The sequence below is a fragment of the Hyla sarda genome, unplaced genomic scaffold, assembly GCF_029499605.1.
Source record: "Hyla sarda isolate aHylSar1 unplaced genomic scaffold, aHylSar1.hap1 scaffold_1055, whole genome shotgun sequence".
Classification (NCBI taxonomy): Eukaryota; Metazoa; Chordata; class Amphibia; order Anura; family Hylidae; genus Hyla; species Hyla sarda.
This window is the reverse complement of record NW_026607674.1, coordinates 83,529-101,817: the sequence shown is the minus strand read 5'-3', so window position 1 is coordinate 101,817 and position 18,289 is coordinate 83,529. Positions and strand designations below refer to the sequence as shown.

General features: G+C 46.1%; 8 non-coding genes across 8 annotated transcripts; all 8 read right to left on the bottom strand.

Annotated features, from left to right (window-relative positions):
* Window positions 1-385: 385 nt before the first annotated feature.
* On the bottom strand, window positions 386-576 carry LOC130299505 (U2 spliceosomal RNA). Its single transcript, XR_008850620.1, has one exon. It is a non-coding gene; the product is annotated as a U2 spliceosomal RNA (small nuclear RNA).
* A 2,091-nt stretch (window positions 577-2,667) lies between these two features.
* On the bottom strand, window positions 2,668-2,858 carry LOC130299504 (U2 spliceosomal RNA). Its single transcript, XR_008850619.1, has one exon. It is a non-coding gene; the product is annotated as a U2 spliceosomal RNA (small nuclear RNA).
* Window positions 2,859-4,957: 2,099 nt separating this feature from the next.
* On the bottom strand, window positions 4,958-5,148 carry LOC130299503 (U2 spliceosomal RNA). The gene has a single exon (XR_008850618.1). It is a non-coding gene; the product is annotated as a U2 spliceosomal RNA (small nuclear RNA).
* Window positions 5,149-7,231: 2,083 nt separating this feature from the next.
* LOC130299502 (U2 spliceosomal RNA) lies at window positions 7,232-7,422 on the bottom strand. The gene has a single exon (XR_008850617.1). It is a non-coding gene; the product is annotated as a U2 spliceosomal RNA (small nuclear RNA).
* A 2,087-nt stretch (window positions 7,423-9,509) lies between these two features.
* Window positions 9,510-9,700, bottom strand: LOC130299501 (U2 spliceosomal RNA). Its single transcript, XR_008850616.1, has one exon. It is a non-coding gene; the product is annotated as a U2 spliceosomal RNA (small nuclear RNA).
* Window positions 9,701-11,796: 2,096 nt separating this feature from the next.
* Window positions 11,797-11,987, bottom strand: LOC130299499 (U2 spliceosomal RNA). The gene has a single exon (XR_008850615.1). It is a non-coding gene; the product is annotated as a U2 spliceosomal RNA (small nuclear RNA).
* Window positions 11,988-14,078: 2,091 nt separating this feature from the next.
* LOC130299498 (U2 spliceosomal RNA) lies at window positions 14,079-14,269 on the bottom strand. The gene has a single exon (XR_008850614.1). It is a non-coding gene; the product is annotated as a U2 spliceosomal RNA (small nuclear RNA).
* A 2,085-nt stretch (window positions 14,270-16,354) lies between these two features.
* Window positions 16,355-16,545, bottom strand: LOC130299459 (U2 spliceosomal RNA). The gene has a single exon (XR_008850579.1). It is a non-coding gene; the product is annotated as a U2 spliceosomal RNA (small nuclear RNA).
* Window positions 16,546-18,289: the final 1,744 nt, after the last annotated feature.

The window sequence follows — 18,289 nt, the reverse complement described above, 5'->3', positions numbered from 1 at the left end:
GGTAGGGGTGTGGCGCGATATTGGGGAAGGGATGAGATTTTATATTTCTTCATAAGCATTAATCTTATTTTGTCAATTAGGAACATTCAGCACCCACCCGCTATCAAGGCAGCTGCCTATCATGTCATGCCCTACCTGCACAGGTGTGCTGGCTACTCAAATGATCCAATTAAGGAGGCCATTTAGTCAGCAGCAGCAGAAGTCCTGTGCCTGGACGCTCCAACAGGGGCCAGACACAAGCAGAAGCAGAAGCAGCAGAAGCAGCAGCAGCACCACCTTTTGTTTTTTGGCTGCAGCAGCAGCAAGGCCCACAGGGCTGGCTAGCTGGCTAGCCAGCAAGCAGGTAGCAATGAAAGTAGGAATCTTTCTTTTTAACCCTGTAAGGGGGTGGTGCACTGTACCCGAAGATACTGCCATATCGGGTCAATGCATAGGGCGACGGAAGCAAGCTTCGAAATCGGCCCCCGTTCTCAAAAATCCATTTAATATATGGTCCCCAGATAGGGGACGTATCAGATATTAAACTGATAAGAACAGATACTACACTTGATCTTAGCCAAAAGGCCGAGAAGCGATAACCGTGAAAGGGGCGGGCCCAACAAGGTCCCCTTCATGGGCACTATCACTGCTTGCTGTCAGGGAGGCTGCCAGACAATTTTCCATGCACACTCTGGGCTGGGGGGCAGTCAACCACCAGTACACACAGCAGAACCTAAACCCATACCATTATTGCTAAGCAGCAAGACAGGGGCCCATTGCACTCCCACGGGGCCTTTTTAAATGCAATCCATAACCCGGATTTGCCAGGAACCCTTCTTACTCCTCCTACTTGCATGTGACACTGGGCTTAGGATCTGCATAGGAAACACACACACAAGCACACACCTACCTTTGTTGCCTGCAGATGCCTCCTTGGCTGTCCCCAAACGGTATCAAACCAACACCCACGGGAAGCTGTAAGCATAGAGGACATGCCTGCACCCCATTGGACTTACCTGTGTGGGTTAAATCCGGGTTATTTGACAACCTATGGCGGTGATGGTTCTGCTCAGGCAGAGCAGTGCTGATGCTCCTCATAAAGCTGTCGCTGCTGTGAAGGTTCTAGGTGACATCACAAATCCCTATGGTTACATACACAACAAAGCTGGGTTGTTGTTGTTTACACTCTGCAAGGCCTGTGGAAGTGAGTGACATCATAGCACTGTAGTTCTGAGGGTTCAAGATGGATGCAACAATCTCCTGTTGCTTCTATGAAGGCCGTAATAGACGACATCACCAAACAGCTCCATAGTCACATACACAGCAAAGGAGAGATGTTGTTTACACCTAGTGATGTCAGTGGTATTGAGTGACATCACAGCACAGTGCTAAGGCTCCTGGGCCTGGACACAGCAGCGGCTGCAATATCTCAACGGAGAATACGTTTATATCTATGTGTGTGTGTGCGCATATATATATATATATATATATATATATATATATATATATATATATATTTCTCCGCCGAAATCACTTTTAAACCCATTTCCACCTTTTTTTCCCTTCTCTTCCTCTTACTTTTTTTTCACGTTTTTTTACGTTTTTCTCCTTTTCGCCTCTTTTCTGGGCGTATTATTCTTCTTTTTCTTCTTTTTTTTCGTCTAATGCATACCCCATCAGTGCAGCAATGCTTATTCAATACCGCCAGCAGATGGAGACACTGGGGGATAATTTTCTAAGGATTTATACTGATTTTTCCTGTCTGAATTTGTCGCACAGAAAGTTGCAGGCCAAATATGTGTGACATTTCTGCGACTTTAGCTTCTAGAGCATTTTTACAACATTATACATAGGTGCTGAATACATAAAAAGCGACTGTTCAGCGACAGACAAGTCGCATCGGCTGAAAGTAGGCCAGAATGTCAGTCCATGTTGGAGCAGGTTTAGATACAGTCTAAAGCATAGATCTCAAAGTCTGTGCACAGAATTTAGCAAGGGCCTCGCACCTTCTGATGCATCAGGTAGGTGCACAATAGCATAGCCTAACCCTCTGTACTTTGGTCTATATTGATGCGGGACATAGACAGCCAGCTGATGACCAATCCATTAGTGCAATGGATGGCTGGAAGCATTTGTCTTTGCCTTTGCAATACCACAGAAGCAATGCATGGTCAATGTACAGCAATGACACACCTGTGTGAACAGCCAGGAGACCCCCCCCCCCCATGTTATGTTACATAGTTACATAGTTAGTACGGTCGAAAAAAGACATATGTCCATCAAGTTCAACCAGGGAATTAAGGGGTAGGGGTGTGGCGCGATATTGGGGAAGGGATGAGATTTTATATTTCTTCATAAGCATTAATCTTATTTTGTCAATTAGGAACATTCAGCACCCACCCGCTATCAAGGCAGCTGCCTATCATGTCATGCCCTACCTGCACAGGTGTGCTGGCTACTCAAATGATCCAATTAAGGAGGCCATTTAGTCAGCAGCAGCAGAAGTCCTGTGCCTGGACGCTCCAACAGGGGCCAGACACAAGCAGAAGCAGAAGCAGCAGAAGCAGCAGCAGCACCACCTTTTGTTTTTTGGCTGCAGCAGCAGCAAGGCCCACAGGGCTGGCTAGCTGGCTAGCCAGCAAGCAGGTAGCAATGAAAGTAGGAATCTTTCTTTTTAACCCTGTAAGGGGGTGGTGCACTGTACCCGAAGATACTGCCATATCGGGTCAATGCATAGGGCGACGGAAGCAAGCTTCGAAATCGGCCCCCGTTCTCAAAAATCCATTTAATATATGGTCCCCAGATAGGGGACGTATCAGATATTAAACTGATAAGAACAGATACTACACTTGATCTTAGCCAAAAGGCCGAGAAGCGATAACCGTGAAAGGGGCGGGCCCAACAAGGTCCCCTTCATGGGCACTATCACTGCTTGCTGTCAGGGAGGCTGCCAGACAATTTTCCATGCACACTCTGGGCTGGGGGGCAGTCAACCACCAGTACACACAGCAGAACCTAAACCCATACCATTATTGCTAAGCAGCAAGACAGGGGCCCATTGCACTCCCACGGGGCCTTTTTAAATGCAATCCATAACCCGGATTTGCCAGGAACCCTTCTTACTCCTCCTACTTGCATGTGACACTGGGCTTAGGATCTGCATAGGAAACACACACACAAGCACACACCTACCTTTGTTGCCTGCAGATGCCTCCTTGGCTGTCCCCAAACGGTATCAAACCAACACCCACGGGAAGCTGTAAGCATAGAGGACATGCCTGCACCCCATTGGACTTACCTGTGTGGGTTAAATCCGGGTTATTTGACAACCTATGGCGGTGATGGTTCTGCTCAGGCAGAGCAGTGCTGATGCTCCTCATAAAGCTGTCGCTGCTGTGAAGGTTCTAGGTGACATCACAAATCCCTATGGTTACATACACAACAAAGCTGGGTTGTTGTTGTTTACACTCTGCAAGGCCTGTGGAAGTGAGTGACATCATAGCACTGTAGTTCTGAGGGTTCTAGATGGATGCAACAATCTCCTGTTGCTTCTATGAAGGCCGTAATAGACGACATCACCAAACAGCTCCATAGTCACATACACAGCAAAGGAGAGATGTTGTTTACACCTAGTGATGTCAGTGGTATTGAGTGACATCACAGCACAGTGCTAAGGCTCCTGGGCCTGGACACAGCAGCGGCTGCAATATCTCAACGGAGAATACGTTTATATCTATGTGTGTGTGTGCGCATATATATATATATATATATATATATATGTATATATATATATATATATATATATATTTCTCCGCCGAAATCACTTTTAAACCCATTTCCACCTTTTTTTCCCTTCTCTTCCTCTTACTTTTTTTTCACGTTTTTTTACGTTTTTCTCCTTTTCGCCTCTTTTCTGGGCGTATTATTCTTCTTTTTCTTCTTTTTTTTCGTCTAATGCATACCCCATCAGTGCAGCAATGCTTATTCAATACCGCCAGCAGATGGAGACACTGGGGGATAATTTTCTAAGGATTTATACTGATTTTTCCTGTCTGAATTTGTCGCACAGAAAGTTGCAGGCCAAATATGTGTGACATTTCTGCGACTTTAGCTTCTAGAGCATTTTTACAACATTATACATAGGTGCTGAATACATAAAAAGCGACTGTTCAGCGACAGACAAGTCGCATCGGCTGAAAGTAGGCCAGAATGTCAGTCCATGTTGGAGCAGGTTTAGATACAGTCTAAAGCATAGATCTCAAAGTCTGTGCACAGAATTTAGCAAGGGCCTCGCACCTTCTGATGCATCAGGTAGGTGCACAATAGCATAGCCTAACCCTCTGTACTTTGGTCTATATTGATGCGGGACATAGACAGCCAGCTGATGACCAATCCATTAGTGCAATGGATGGCTGGAAGCATTTGTCTTTGCCTTTGCAATACCACAGAAGCAATGCATGGTCAATGTACAGCAATGACACACCTGTGTGAACAGCCAGGAGACCCCCCCCCCCCATGTTATGTTACATAGTTACATAGTTAGTACGGTCGAAAAAAGACATATGTCCATCAAGTTCAACCAGGGAATTAAGGGGTAGGGGTGTGGCGCGATATTGGGGAAGGGATGAGATTTTATATTTCTTCATAAGCATTAATCTTATTTTGTCAATTAGGAACATTCAGCACCCACCCGCTATCAAGGCAGCTGCCTATCATGTCATGCCCTACCTGCACAGGTGTGCTGGCTACTCAAATGATCCAATTAAGGAGGCCATTTAGTCAGCAGCAGCAGAAGTCCTGTGCCTGGACGCTCCAACAGGGGCCAGACACAAGCAGAAGCAGAAGCAGCAGAAGCAGCAGCAGCACCACCTTTTGTTTTTTGGCTGCAGCAGCAGCAAGGCCCACAGGGCTGGCTAGCTGGCTAGCCAGCAAGCAGGTAGCAATGAAAGTAGGAATCTTTCTTTTTAACCCTGTAAGGGGGTGGTGCACTGTACCCGAAGATACTGCCATATCGGGTCAATGCATAGGGCGACGGAAGCAAGCTTCGAAATCGGCCCCCGTTCTCAAAAATCCATTTAATATATGGTCCCCAGATAGGGGACGTATCAGATATTAAACTGATAAGAACAGATACTACACTTGATCTTAGCCAAAAGGCCGAGAAGCGATAACCGTGAAAGGGGCGGGCCCAACAAGGTCCCCTTCATGGGCACTATCACTGCTTGCTGTCAGGGAGGCTGCCAGACAATTTTCCATGCACACTCTGGGCTGGGGGGCAGTCAACCACCAGTACACACAGCAGAACCTAAACCCATACCATTATTGCTAAGCAGCAAGACAGGGGCCCATTGCACTCCCACGGGGCCTTTTTAAATGCAATCCATAACCCGGATTTGCCAGGAACCCTTCTTACTCCTCCTACTTGCATGTGACACTGGGCTTAGGATCTGCATAGGAAACACACACACAAGCACACACCTACCTTTGTTGCCTGCAGATGCCTCCTTGGCTGTCCCCAAACGGTATCAAACCAACACCCACGGGAAGCTGTAAGCATAGAGGACATGCCTGCACCCCATTGGACTTACCTGTGTGGGTTAAATCCGGGTTATTTGACAACCTATGGCGGTGATGGTTCTGCTCAGGCAGAGCAGTGCTGATGCTCCTCATAAAGCTGTCGCTGCTGTGAAGGTTCTAGGTGACATCACAAATCCCTATGGTTACATACACAACAAAGCTGGGTTGTTGTTGTTTACACTCTGCAAGGCCTGTGGAAGTGAGTGACATCATAGCACTGTAGTTCTGAGGGTTCAAGATGGATGCAACAATCTCCTGTTGCTTCTATGAAGGCCGTAATAGACGACATCACCAAACAGCTCCATAGTCACATACACAGCAAAGGAGAGATGTTGTTTACACCTAGTGATGTCAGTGGTATTGAGTGACATCACAGCACAGTGCTAAGGCTCCTGGGCCTGGACACAGCAGCGGCTGCAATATCTCAACGGAGAATACGTTTATATCTATGTGTGTGTGTGCGCATATATATATATATATATATATATATATATATATATATATATATATATTTCTCCGCCGAAATCACTTTTAAACCCATTTCCACCTTTTTTTCCCTTCTCTTCCTCTTACTTTTTTTTCACGTTTTTTTACGTTTTTCTCCTTTTCGCCTCTTTTCTGGGCGTATTATTCTTCTTTTTCTTCTTTTTTTTCGTCTAATGCATACCCCATCAGTGCAGCAATGCTTATTCAATACCGCCAGCAGATGGAGACACTGGGGGATAATTTTCTAAGGATTTATACTGATTTTTCCTGTCTGAATTTGTCGCACAGAAAGTTGCAGGCCAAATATGTGTGACATTTCTGCGACTTTAGCTTCTAGAGCATTTTTACAACATTATACATAGGTGCTGAATACATAAAAAGCGACTGTTCAGCGACAGACAAGTCGCATCGGCTGAAAGTAGGCCAGAATGTCAGTCCATGTTGGAGCAGGTTTAGATACAGTCTAAAGCATAGATCTCAAAGTCTGTGCACAGAATTTAGCAAGGGCCTCGCACCTTCTGATGCATCAGGTAGGTGCACAATAGCATAGCCTAACCCTCTGTACTTTGGTCTATATTGATGCGGGACATAGACAGCCAGCTGATGACCAATCCATTAGTGCAATGGATGGCTGGAAGCATTTGTCTTTGCCTTTGCAATACCACAGAAGCAATGCATGGTCAATGTACAGCAATGACACACCTGTGTGAACAGCCAGGAGACCCCCCCCCCCCCATGTTATGTTACATAGTTACATAGTTAGTACGGTCGAAAAAAGACATATGTCCATCAAGTTCAACCAGGGAATTAAGGGGTAGGGGTGTGGCGCGATATTGGGGAAGGGATGAGATTTTATATTTCTTCATAAGCATTAATCTTATTTTGTCAATTAGGAACATTCAGCACCCACCCGCTATCAAGGCAGCTGCCTATCATGTCATGCCCTACCTGCACAGGTGTGCTGGCTACTCAAATGATCCAATTAAGGAGGCCATTTAGTCAGCAGCAGCAGAAGTCCTGTGCCTGGACGCTCCAACAGGGGCCAGACACAAGCAGAAGCAGAAGCAGCAGCAGCACCACCTTTTGTTTTTTGGCTGCAGCAGCAGCAAGGCCCACAGGGCTGGCTAGCTGGCTAGCCAGCAAGCAGGTAGCAATGAAAGTAGGAATCTTTCTTTTTAACCCTGTAAGGGGGTGGTGCACTGTACCCGAAGATACTGCCATATCGGGTCAATGCATAGGGCGACGGAAGCAAGCTTCGAAATCGGCCCCCGTTCTCAAAAATCCATTTAATATATGGTCCCCAGATAGGGGACGTATCAGATATTAAACTGATAAGAACAGATACTACACTTGATCTTAGCCAAAAGGCCGAGAAGCGATAACCGTGAAAGGGGCGGGCCCAACAAGGTCCCCTTCATGGGCACTATCACTGCTTGCTGTCAGGGAGGCTGCCAGACAATTTTCCATGCACACTCTGGGCTGGGGGGCAGTCAACCACCAGTGCACACAGCAGAACCTAAACCCATACCATTATTGCTAAGCAGCAAGACAGGGGCCCATTGCACTCCCACGGGGCCTTTTTAAATGCAATCCATAACCCGGATTTGCCAGGAACCCTTCTTACTCCTCCTACTTGCATGTGACACTGGGCTTAGGATCTGCATAGGAAACACACACACAAGCACACACCTACCTTTGTTGCCTGCAGATGCCTCCTTGGCTGTCCCCAAACGGTATCAAACCAACACCCACGGGAAGCTGTAAGCATAGAGGACATGCCTGCACCCCATTGGACTTACCTGTGTGGGTTAAATCCGGGTTATTTGACAACCTATGGCGGTGATGGTTCTGCTCAGGCAGAGCAGTGCTGATGCTCCTCATAAAGCTGTCGCTGCTGTGAAGGTTCTAGGTGACATCACAAATCCCTATGGTTACATACACAACAAAGCTGGGTTGTTGTTGTTTACACTCTGCAAGGCCTGTGGAAGTGAGTGACATCATAGCACTGTAGTTCTGAGGGTTCAAGATGGATGCAACAATCTCCTGTTGCTTCTATGAAGGCCGTAATAGACGACATCACCAAACAGCTCCATAGTCACATACACAGCAAAGGAGAGATGTTGTTTACACCTAGTGATGTCAGTGGTATTGAGTGACATCACAGCACAGTGCTAAGGCTCCTGGGCCTGGACACAGCAGCGGCTGCAATATCTCAACGGAGAATACGTTTATATCTATGTGTGTGTGTGCGCATATATATATATATATATATATATATATATATATATATATATTTCTCCGCCGAAATCACTTTTAAACCCATTTCCACCTTTTTTTCCCTTCTCTTCCTCTTACTTTTTTTTCACGTTTTTTTACGTTTTTCTCCTTTTCGCCTCTTTTCTGGGCGTATTATTCTTCTTTTTCTTCTTTTTTTTCGTCTAATGCATACCCCATCAGTGCAGCAATGCTTATTCAATACCGCCAGCAGATGGAGACACTGGGGGATAATTTTCTAAGGATTTATACTGATTTTTCCTGTCTGAATTTGTCGCACAGAAAGTTGCAGGCCAAATATGTGTGACATTTCTGCGACTTTAGCTTCTAGAGCATTTTTACAACATTATACATAGGTGCTGAATACATAAAAAGCGACTGTTCAGCGACAGACAAGTCGCATCGGCTGAAAGTAGGCCAGAATGTCAGTCCATGTTGGAGCAGGTTTAGATACAGTCTAAAGCATAGATCTCAAAGTCTGTGCACAGAATTTAGCAAGGGCCTCGCACCTTCTGATGCATCAGGTAGGTGCACAATAGCATAGCCTAACCCTCTGTACTTTGGTCTATATTGATGCGGGACATAGACAGCCAGCTGATGACCAATCCATTAGTGCAATGGATGGCTGGAAGCATTTGTCTTTGCCTTTGCAATACCACAGAAGCAATGCATGGTCAATGTACAGCAATGACACACCTGTGTGAACAGCCAGGAGACCCCCCCCCCCCCCATGTTATGTTACATAGTTACATAGTTAGTACGGTCGAAAAAAGACATATGTCCATCAAGTTCAACCAGGGAATTAAGGGGTAGGGGTGTGGCGCGATATTGGGGAAGGGATGAGATTTTATATTTCTTCATAAGCATTAATCTTATTTTGTCAATTAGGAACATTCAGCACCCACCCGCTATCAAGGCAGCTGCCTATCATGTCATGCCCTACCTGCACAGGTGTGCTGGCTACTCAAATGATCCAATTAAGGAGGCCATTTAGTCAGCAGCAGCAGAAGTCCTGTGCCTGGACGCTCCAACAGGGGCCAGACACAAGCAGAAGCAGAAGCAGCAGAAGCAGCAGCAGCACCACCTTTTGTTTTTTGGCTGCAGCAGCAGCAAGGCCCACAGGGCTGGCTAGCTGGCTAGCCAGCAAGCAGGTAGCAATGAAAGTAGGAATCTTTCTTTTTAACCCTGTAAGGGGGTGGTGCACTGTACCCGAAGATACTGCCATATCGGGTCAATGCATAGGGCGACGGAAGCAAGCTTCGAAATCGGCCCCCGTTCTCAAAAATCCATTTAATATATGGTCCCCAGATAGGGGACGTATCAGATATTAAACTGATAAGAACAGATACTACACTTGATCTTAGCCAAAAGGCCGAGAAGCGATAACCGTGAAAGGGGCGGGCCCAACAAGGTCCCCTTCATGGGCACTATCACTGCTTGCTGTCAGGGAGGCTGCCAGACAATTTTCCATGCACACTCTGGGCTGGGGGGCAGTCAACCACCAGTACACACAGCAGAACCTAAACCCATACCATTATTGCTAAGCAGCAAGACAGGGGCCCATTGCACTCCCACGGGGCCTTTTTAAATGCAATCCATAACCCGGATTTGCCAGGAACCCTTCTTACTCCTCCTACTTGCATGTGACACTGGGCTTAGGATCTGCATAGGAAACACACACACAAGCACACACCTACCTTTGTTGCCTGCAGATGCCTCCTTGGCTGTCCCCAAACGGTATCAAACCAACACCCACGGGAAGCTGTAAGCATAGAGGACATGCCTGCACCCCATTGGACTTACCTGTGTGGGTTAAATCCGGGTTATTTGACAACCTATGGCGGTGATGGTTCTGCTCAGGCAGAGCAGTGCTGATGCTCCTCATAAAGCTGTCGCTGCTGTGAAGGTTCTAGGTGACATCACAAATCCCTATGGTTACATACACAACAAAGCTGGGTTGTTGTTGTTTACACTCTGCAAGGCCTGTGGAAGTGAGTGACATCATAGCACTGTAGTTCTGAGGGTTCAAGATGGATGCAACAATCTCCTGTTGCTTCTATGAAGGCCGTAATAGACGACATCACCAAACAGCTCCATAGTCACATACACAGCAAAGGAGAGATGTTGTTTACACCTAGTGATGTCAGTGGTATTGAGTGACATCACAGCACAGTGCTAAGGCTCCTGGGCCTGGACACAGCAGCGGCTGCAATATCTCAACGGAGAATACGTTTATATCTATGTGTGTGTGTGCGCATATATATATATATATATATATATATATATATATATATATATATATATATTTCTCCGCCGAAATCACTTTTAAACCCATTTCCACCTTTTTTTCCCTTCTCTTCCTCTTACTTTTTTTTCACGTTTTTTTACGTTTTTCTCCTTTTCGCCTCTTTTCTGGGCGTATTATTCTTCTTTTTCTTCTTTTTTTTTCGTCTAATGCATACCCCATCAGTGCAGCAATGCTTATTCAATACCGCCAGCAGATGGAGACACTGGGGGATAATTTTCTAAGGATTTATACTGATTTTTCCTGTCTGAATTTGTCGCACAGAAAGTTGCAGGCCAAATATGTGTGACATTTCTGCGACTTTAGCTTCTAGAGCATTTTTACAACATTATACATAGGTGCTGAATACATAAAAAGCGACTGTTCAGCGACAGACAAGTCGCATCGGCTGAAAGTAGGCCAGAATGTCAGTCCATGTTGGAGCAGGTTTAGATACAGTCTAAAGCATAGATCTCAAAGTCTGTGCACAGAATTTAGCAAGGGCCTCGCACCTTCTGATGCATCAGGTAGGTGCACAATAGCATAGCCTAACCCTCTGTACTTTGGTCTATATTGATGCGGGACATAGACAGCCAGCTGATGACCAATCCATTAGTGCAATGGATGGCTGGAAGCATTTGTCTTTGCCTTTGCAATACCACAGAAGCAATGCATGGTCAATGTACAGCAATGACACACCTGTGTGAACAGCCAGGAGACCCCCCCCCCCCCCATGTTATGTTACATAGTTACATAGTTAGTACGGTCGAAAAAAGACATATGTCCATCAAGTTCAACCAGGGAATTAAGGGGTAGGGGTGTGGCGCGATATTGGGGAAGGGATGAGATTTTATATTTCTTCATAAGCATTAATCTTATTTTGTCAATTAGGAACATTCAGCACCCACCCGCTATCAAGGCAGCTGCCTATCATGTCATGCCCTACCTGCACAGGTGTGCTGGCTACTCAAATGATCCAATTAAGGAGGCCATTTAGTCAGCAGCAGCAGAAGTCCTGTGCCTGGACGCTCCAACAGGGGCCAGACACAAGCAGAAGCAGAAGCAGCAGAAGCAGCAGCAGCACCACCTTTTGTTTTTTGGCTGCAGCAGCAGCAAGGCCCACAGGGCTGGCTAGCTGGCTAGCCAGCAAGCAGGTAGCAATGAAAGTAGGAATCTTTCTTTTTAACCCTGTAAGGGGGTGGTGCACTGTACCCGAAGATACTGCCATATCGGGTCAATGCATAGGGCGACGGAAGCAAGCTTCGAAATCGGCCCCCGTTCTCAAAAATCCATTTAATATATGGTCCCCAGATAGGGGACGTATCAGATATTAAACTGATAAGAACAGATACTACACTTGATCTTAGCCAAAAGGCCGAGAAGCGATAACCGTGAAAGGGGCGGGCCCAACAAGGTCCCCTTCATGGGCACTATCACTGCTTGCTGTCAGGGAGGCTGCCAGACAATTTTCCATGCACACTCTGGGCTGGGGGGCAGTCAACCACCAGTACACACAGCAGAACCTAAACCCATACCATTATTGCTAAGCAGCAAGACAGGGGCCCATTGCACTCCCCCGGGGCCTTTTTAAATGCAATCCATAACCCGGATTTGCCAGGAACCCTTCTTACTCCTCCTACTTGCATGTGACACTGGGCTTAGGATCTGCATAGGAAACACACACACAAGCACACACCTACCTTTGTTGCCTGCAGATGCCTCCTTGGCTGTCCCCAAACGGTATCAAACCAACACCCACGGGAAGCTGTAAGCATAGAGGACATGCCTGCACCCCATTGGACTTACCTGTGTGGGTTAAATCCGGGTTATTTGACAACCTATGGCGGTGATGGTTCTGCTCAGGCAGAGCAGTGCTGATGCTCCTCATAAAGCTGTCGCTGCTGTGAAGGTTCTAGGTGACATCACAAATCCCTATGGTTACATACACAACAAAGCTGGGTTGTTGTTGTTTACACTCTGCAAGGCCTGTGGAAGTGAGTGACATCATAGCACTGTAGTTCTGAGGGTTCAAGATGGATGCAACAATCTCCTGTTGCTTCTATGAAGGCCGTAATAGACGACATCACCAAACAGCTCCATAGTCACATACACAGCAAAGGAGAGATGTTGTTTACACCTAGTGATGTCAGTGGTATTGAGTGACATCACAGCACAGTGCTAAGGCTCCTGGGCCTGGACACAGCAGCGGCTGCAATATCTCAACGGAGAATACGTTTATATCTATGTGTGTGTGTGCGCATATATATATATATATATATATATATATATATATATATATATATATTTCTCCGCCGAAATCACTTTTAAACCCATTTCCACCTTTTTTTCCCTTCTCTTCCTCTTACTTTTTTTTCACGTTTTTTTTACGTTTTTCTCCTTTTCGCCTCTTTTCTGGGCGTATTATTCTTCTTTTTCTTCTTTTTTTTCGTCTAATGCATACCCCATCAGTGCAGCAATGCTTATTCAATACCGCCAGCAGATGGAGACACTGGGGGATAATTTTCTAAGGATTTATACTGATTTTTCCTGTCTGAATTTGTCGCACAGAAAGTTGCAGGCCAAATATGTGTGACATTTCTGCGACTTTAGCTTCTAGAGCATTTTTACAACATTATACATAGGTGCTGAATACATAAAAAGCGACTGTTCAGCGACAGACAAGTCGCATCGGCTGAAAGTAGGCCAGAATGTCAGTCCATGTTGGAGCAGGTTTAGATACAGTCTAAAGCATAGATCTCAAAGTCTGTGCACAGAATTTAGCAAGGGCCTCGCACCTTCTGATGCATCAGGTAGGTGCACAATAGCATAGCCTAACCCTCTGTACTTTGGTCTATATTGATGCGGGACATAGACAGCCAGCTGATGACCAATCCATTAGTGCAATGGATGGCTGGAAGCATTTGTCTTTGCCTTTGCAATACCACAGAAGCAATGCATGGTCAATGTACAGCAATGACACACCTGTGTGAACAGCCAGGAGACCCCCCCCCCCCCATGTTATGTTACATAGTTACATAGTTAGTACGGTCGAAAAAAGACATATGTCCATCAAGTTCAACCAGGGAATTAAGGGGTAGGGGTGTGGCGCGATATTGGGGAAGGGATGAGATTTTATATTTCTTCATAAGCATTAATCTTATTTTGTCAATTAGGAACATTCAGCACCCACCCGCTATCAAGGCAGCTGCCTATCATGTCATGCCCTACCTGCACAGGTGTGCTGGCTACTCAAATGATCCAATTAAGGAGGCCATTTAGTCAGCAGCAGCAGAAGTCCTGTGCCTGGACGCTCCAACAGGGGCCAGACACAAGCAGAAGCAGAAGCAGCAGAAGCAGCAGCAGCACCACCTTTTGTTTTTTGGCTGCAGCAGCAGCAAGGCCCACAGGGCTGGCTAGCTGGCTAGCCAGCAAGCAGGTAGCAATGAAAGTAGGAATCTTTCTTTTTAACCCTGTAAGGGGGTGGTGCACTGTACCCGAAGATACTGCCATATCGGGTCAATGCATAGGGCGACGGAAGCAAGCTTCGAAATCGGCCCCCGTTCTCAAAAATCCATTTAATATATGGTCCCCAGATAGGGGACGTATCAGATATTAAACTGATAAGAACAGATACTACACTTGATCTTAGCCAAAAGGCCGAGAAGCGATAACCGTGAAAGGGGCGGGCCCAACAAGGTCCCCTTCATGGGCACTATCACTGCTTGCTGTCAGGGAGGCTGCCAGACAATTTTCCATGCACACTCTGGGCTGGGGGGCAGTCAACCACCAGTACACACAGCAGAACCTAAACCCATACCATTATTGCTAAGCAGCAAGACAGGGGCCCATTGCACTCCCACGGGGCCTTTTTAAATGCAATCCATAACCCGGATTTGCCAGGAACCCTTCTTACTCCTCCTACTTGCATGTGACACTGGGCTTAGGATCTGCATAGGAAACACACACACAAGCACACACCTACCTTTGTTGCCTGCAGATGCCTCCTTGGCTGTCCCCAAACGGTATCAAACCAACACCCACGGGAAGCTGTAAGCATAGAGGACATGCCTGCACCCCATTGGACTTACCTGTGTGGGTTAAATCCGGGTTATTTGACAACCTATGGCGGTGATGGTTCTGCTCAGGCAGAGCAGTGCTGATGCTCCTCATAAAGCTGTCGCTGCTGTGAAGGTTCTAGGTGACATCACAAATCCCTATGGTTACATACACAACAAAGCTGGGTTGTTGTTGTTTACACTCTGCAAGGCCTGTGGAAGTGAGTGACATCATAGCACTGTAGTTCTGAGGGTTCAAGATGGATGCAACAATCTCCTGTTGCTTCTATGAAGGCCGTAATAGACGACATCACCAAACAGCTCCATAGTCACATACACAGCAAAGGAGAGATGTTGTTTACACCTAGTGATGTCAGTGGTATTGAGTGACATCACAGCACAGTGCTAAGGCTCCTGGGCCTGGACACAGCAGCGGCTGCAATATCTCAACGGAGAATACGTTTATATCTATGTGTGTGTGTGCGCATATATATATATATATATATATATATATATATATATATATATTTCTCCGCCGAAATCACTTTTAAACCCATTTCCACCTTTTTTTCCCTTCTCTTCCTCTTACTTTTTTTTCACGTTTTTTTACGTTTTTCTCCTTTTCGCCTCTTTTCTGGGCGTATTATTCTTCTTTTTCTTCTTTTTTTCCGTCTAATGCATACCCCATCAGTGCAGCAATGCTTATTCAATACCGCCAGCAGATGGAGACACTGGGGGATAATTTTCTAAGGATTTATACTGATTTTTCCTGTCTGAATTTGTCGCACAAAAAGTTGCAGGCCAAATATGTGTGACATTTCTGCGACTTTAGCTTCTAGAGCATTTTTACAACATTATACATAGGTGCTGAATACATAAAAAGCGACTGTTCAGCGACAGACAAGTCGCATCGGCTGAAAGTAGGCCAGAATGTCAGTCCATGTTGGAGCAGGTTTAGATACAGTCTAAAGCATAGATCTCAAAGTCTGTGCACAGAATTTAGCAAGGGCCTCGCACCTTCTGATGCATCAGGTAGGTGCACAATAGCATAGCCTAACCCTCTGTACTTTGGTCTATATTGATGCGGGACATAGACAGCCAGCTGATGACCAATCCATTAGTGCAATGGATGGCTGGAAGCATTTGTCTTTGCCTTTGCAATACCACAGAAGCAATGCATGGTCAATGTACAGCAATGACACACCTGTGTGAACAGCCAGGAGACCCCCCCCCCCCATGTTATGTTACATAGTTACATAGTTAGTACGGTCGAAAAAAGACATATGTCCATCAAGTTCAACCAGGGAATTAAGGGGTAGGGGTGTGGCGCGATATTGGGGAAGGGATGAGATTTTATATTTCTTCATAAGCATTAATCTTATTTTGTCAATTAGGAACATTCAGCACCCACCCGCTATCAAGGCAGCTGCCTATCATGTCATGCCCTACCTGCACAGGTGTGCTGGCTACTCAAATGATCCAATTAAGGAGGCCATTTAGTCAGCAGCAGCAGAAGTCCTGTGCCTGGACGCTCCAACAGGGGCCAGACACAAGCAGAAGCAGAAGCAGCAGAAGCAGCAGCAGCACCACCTTTTGTTTTTTGGCTGCAGCAGCAGCAAGGCCCACAGGGCTGGCTAGCTGGCTAGCCAGCAAGCAGGTAGCAATGAAAGTAGGAATCTTTCTTTTTAACCCTGTAAGGGGGTGGTGCACTGTACCCGAAGATACTGCCATATCGGGTCAATGCATAGGGCGACAGAAGCAAGCTTCGAAATCGGCCCCCGTTCTCAAAAATCCATTTAATATATGGTCCCCAGATAGGGGACGTATCAGATATTAAACTGATAAGAACAGATACTACACTTGATCTTAGCCAAAAGGCCGAGAAGCGATAACCGTGAAAGGGGCGGGCCCAACAAGGTCCCCTTCATGGGCACTATCACTGCTTGCTGTCAGGGAGGCTGCCAGACAATTTTCCATGCACACTCTGGGCTGGGGGGCAGTCAACCACCAGTACACACAGCAGAACCTAAACCCATACCATTATTGCTAAGCAGCAAGACAGGGGCCCATTGCACTCCCACGGGGCCTTTTTAAATGCAATCCATAACCCGGATTTGCCAGGAACCCTTCTTACTCCTCCTACTTGCATGTGACACTGGGCTTAGGATCTGCATAGGAAACACACACACAAGCACACACCTACCTTTGTTGCCTGCAGATGCCTCCTTGGCTGTCCCCAAACGGTATCAAACCAACACCCACGGGAAGCTGTAAGCATAGAGGACATGCCTGCACCCCATTGGACTTACCTGTGTGGGTTAAATCCGGGTTATTTGACAACCTATGGCGGTGATGGTTCTGCTCAGGCAGAGCAGTGCTGATGCTCCTCATAAAGCTGTCGCTGCTGTGAAGGTTCTAGGTGACATCACAAATCCCTATGGTTACATACACAACAAAGCTGGGTTGTTGTTGTTTACACTCTGCAAGGCCTGTGGAAGTGAGTGACATCATAGCACTGTAGTTCTGAGGGTTCAAGATGGATGCAACAATCTCCTGTTGCTTCTATGAAGGCCGTAATAGACGACATCACCAAACAGCTCCATAGTCACATACACAGCAAAGGAGAGATGTTGTTTACACCTAGTGATGTCAGTGGTATTGAGTGACATCACAGCACAGTGCTAAGGCTCCTGGGCCTGGACACAGCAGCGGCTGCAATATCTCAACGGAGAATACGTTTATATCTTTGTGTGTGTGTGCGCATATATATATATATATATATATATATATATATATATATATATATTTCTCCGCCGAAATCACTTTTAAACCCATTTCCACCTTTTTTTCCCTTCTCTTCCTCTTACTTTTTTTTCACGTTTTTTTACGTTTTTCTCCTTTTCGCCTCTTTTCTGGGCGTATTATTCTTCTTTTTCTTCTTTTTTTTCGTCTAATGCATACCCCATCAGTGCAGCAATGCTTATTCAATACCGCCAGCAGATGGAGACACTGGGGGATAATTTTCTAAGGATTTATACTGATTTTTCCTGTCTGAATTTGTCGCACAGAAAGTTGCAGGCCAAATATGTGTGACATTTCTGCGACTTTAGCTTCTAGAGCATTTTTACAACATTATACATAGGTGCTGAATACATAAAAAGCGACTGTTCAGCGACAGACAAGTCGCATCGGCTGAAAGTAGGCCAGAATGTCAGTCCATGTTGGAGTATGTTTAGATACAGTCTAAAGCATAGATCTCAAAGTCTGTGCACAGAATTTAGCAAGGGCCTCGCACCTTCTGATGCATCAGGTAGGTGCACAATAGCATAGCCTAACCCTCTGTACTTTGGTCTATATTGATGCGGGACATAGACAGCCAGCTGATGACCAATCCATTAGTGCAATGGATGGCTGGAAGCATTTGTCTTTGCCTTTGCAATACCACAGAAGCAATGCATGGTCAATGTACAGCAATGACACACCTGTGTGAACAGCCAGGAGACTCCCCCCCCCCCCCCCCCATGTTATGTTACATAGTTACATAGTTAGTACGGTCGAAAAAAGACATATGTCCATCAAGTTCAACCAGGGAATTAAGGGGTAGGGGTGTGGCGCGATATTGGGGAAGGGATGA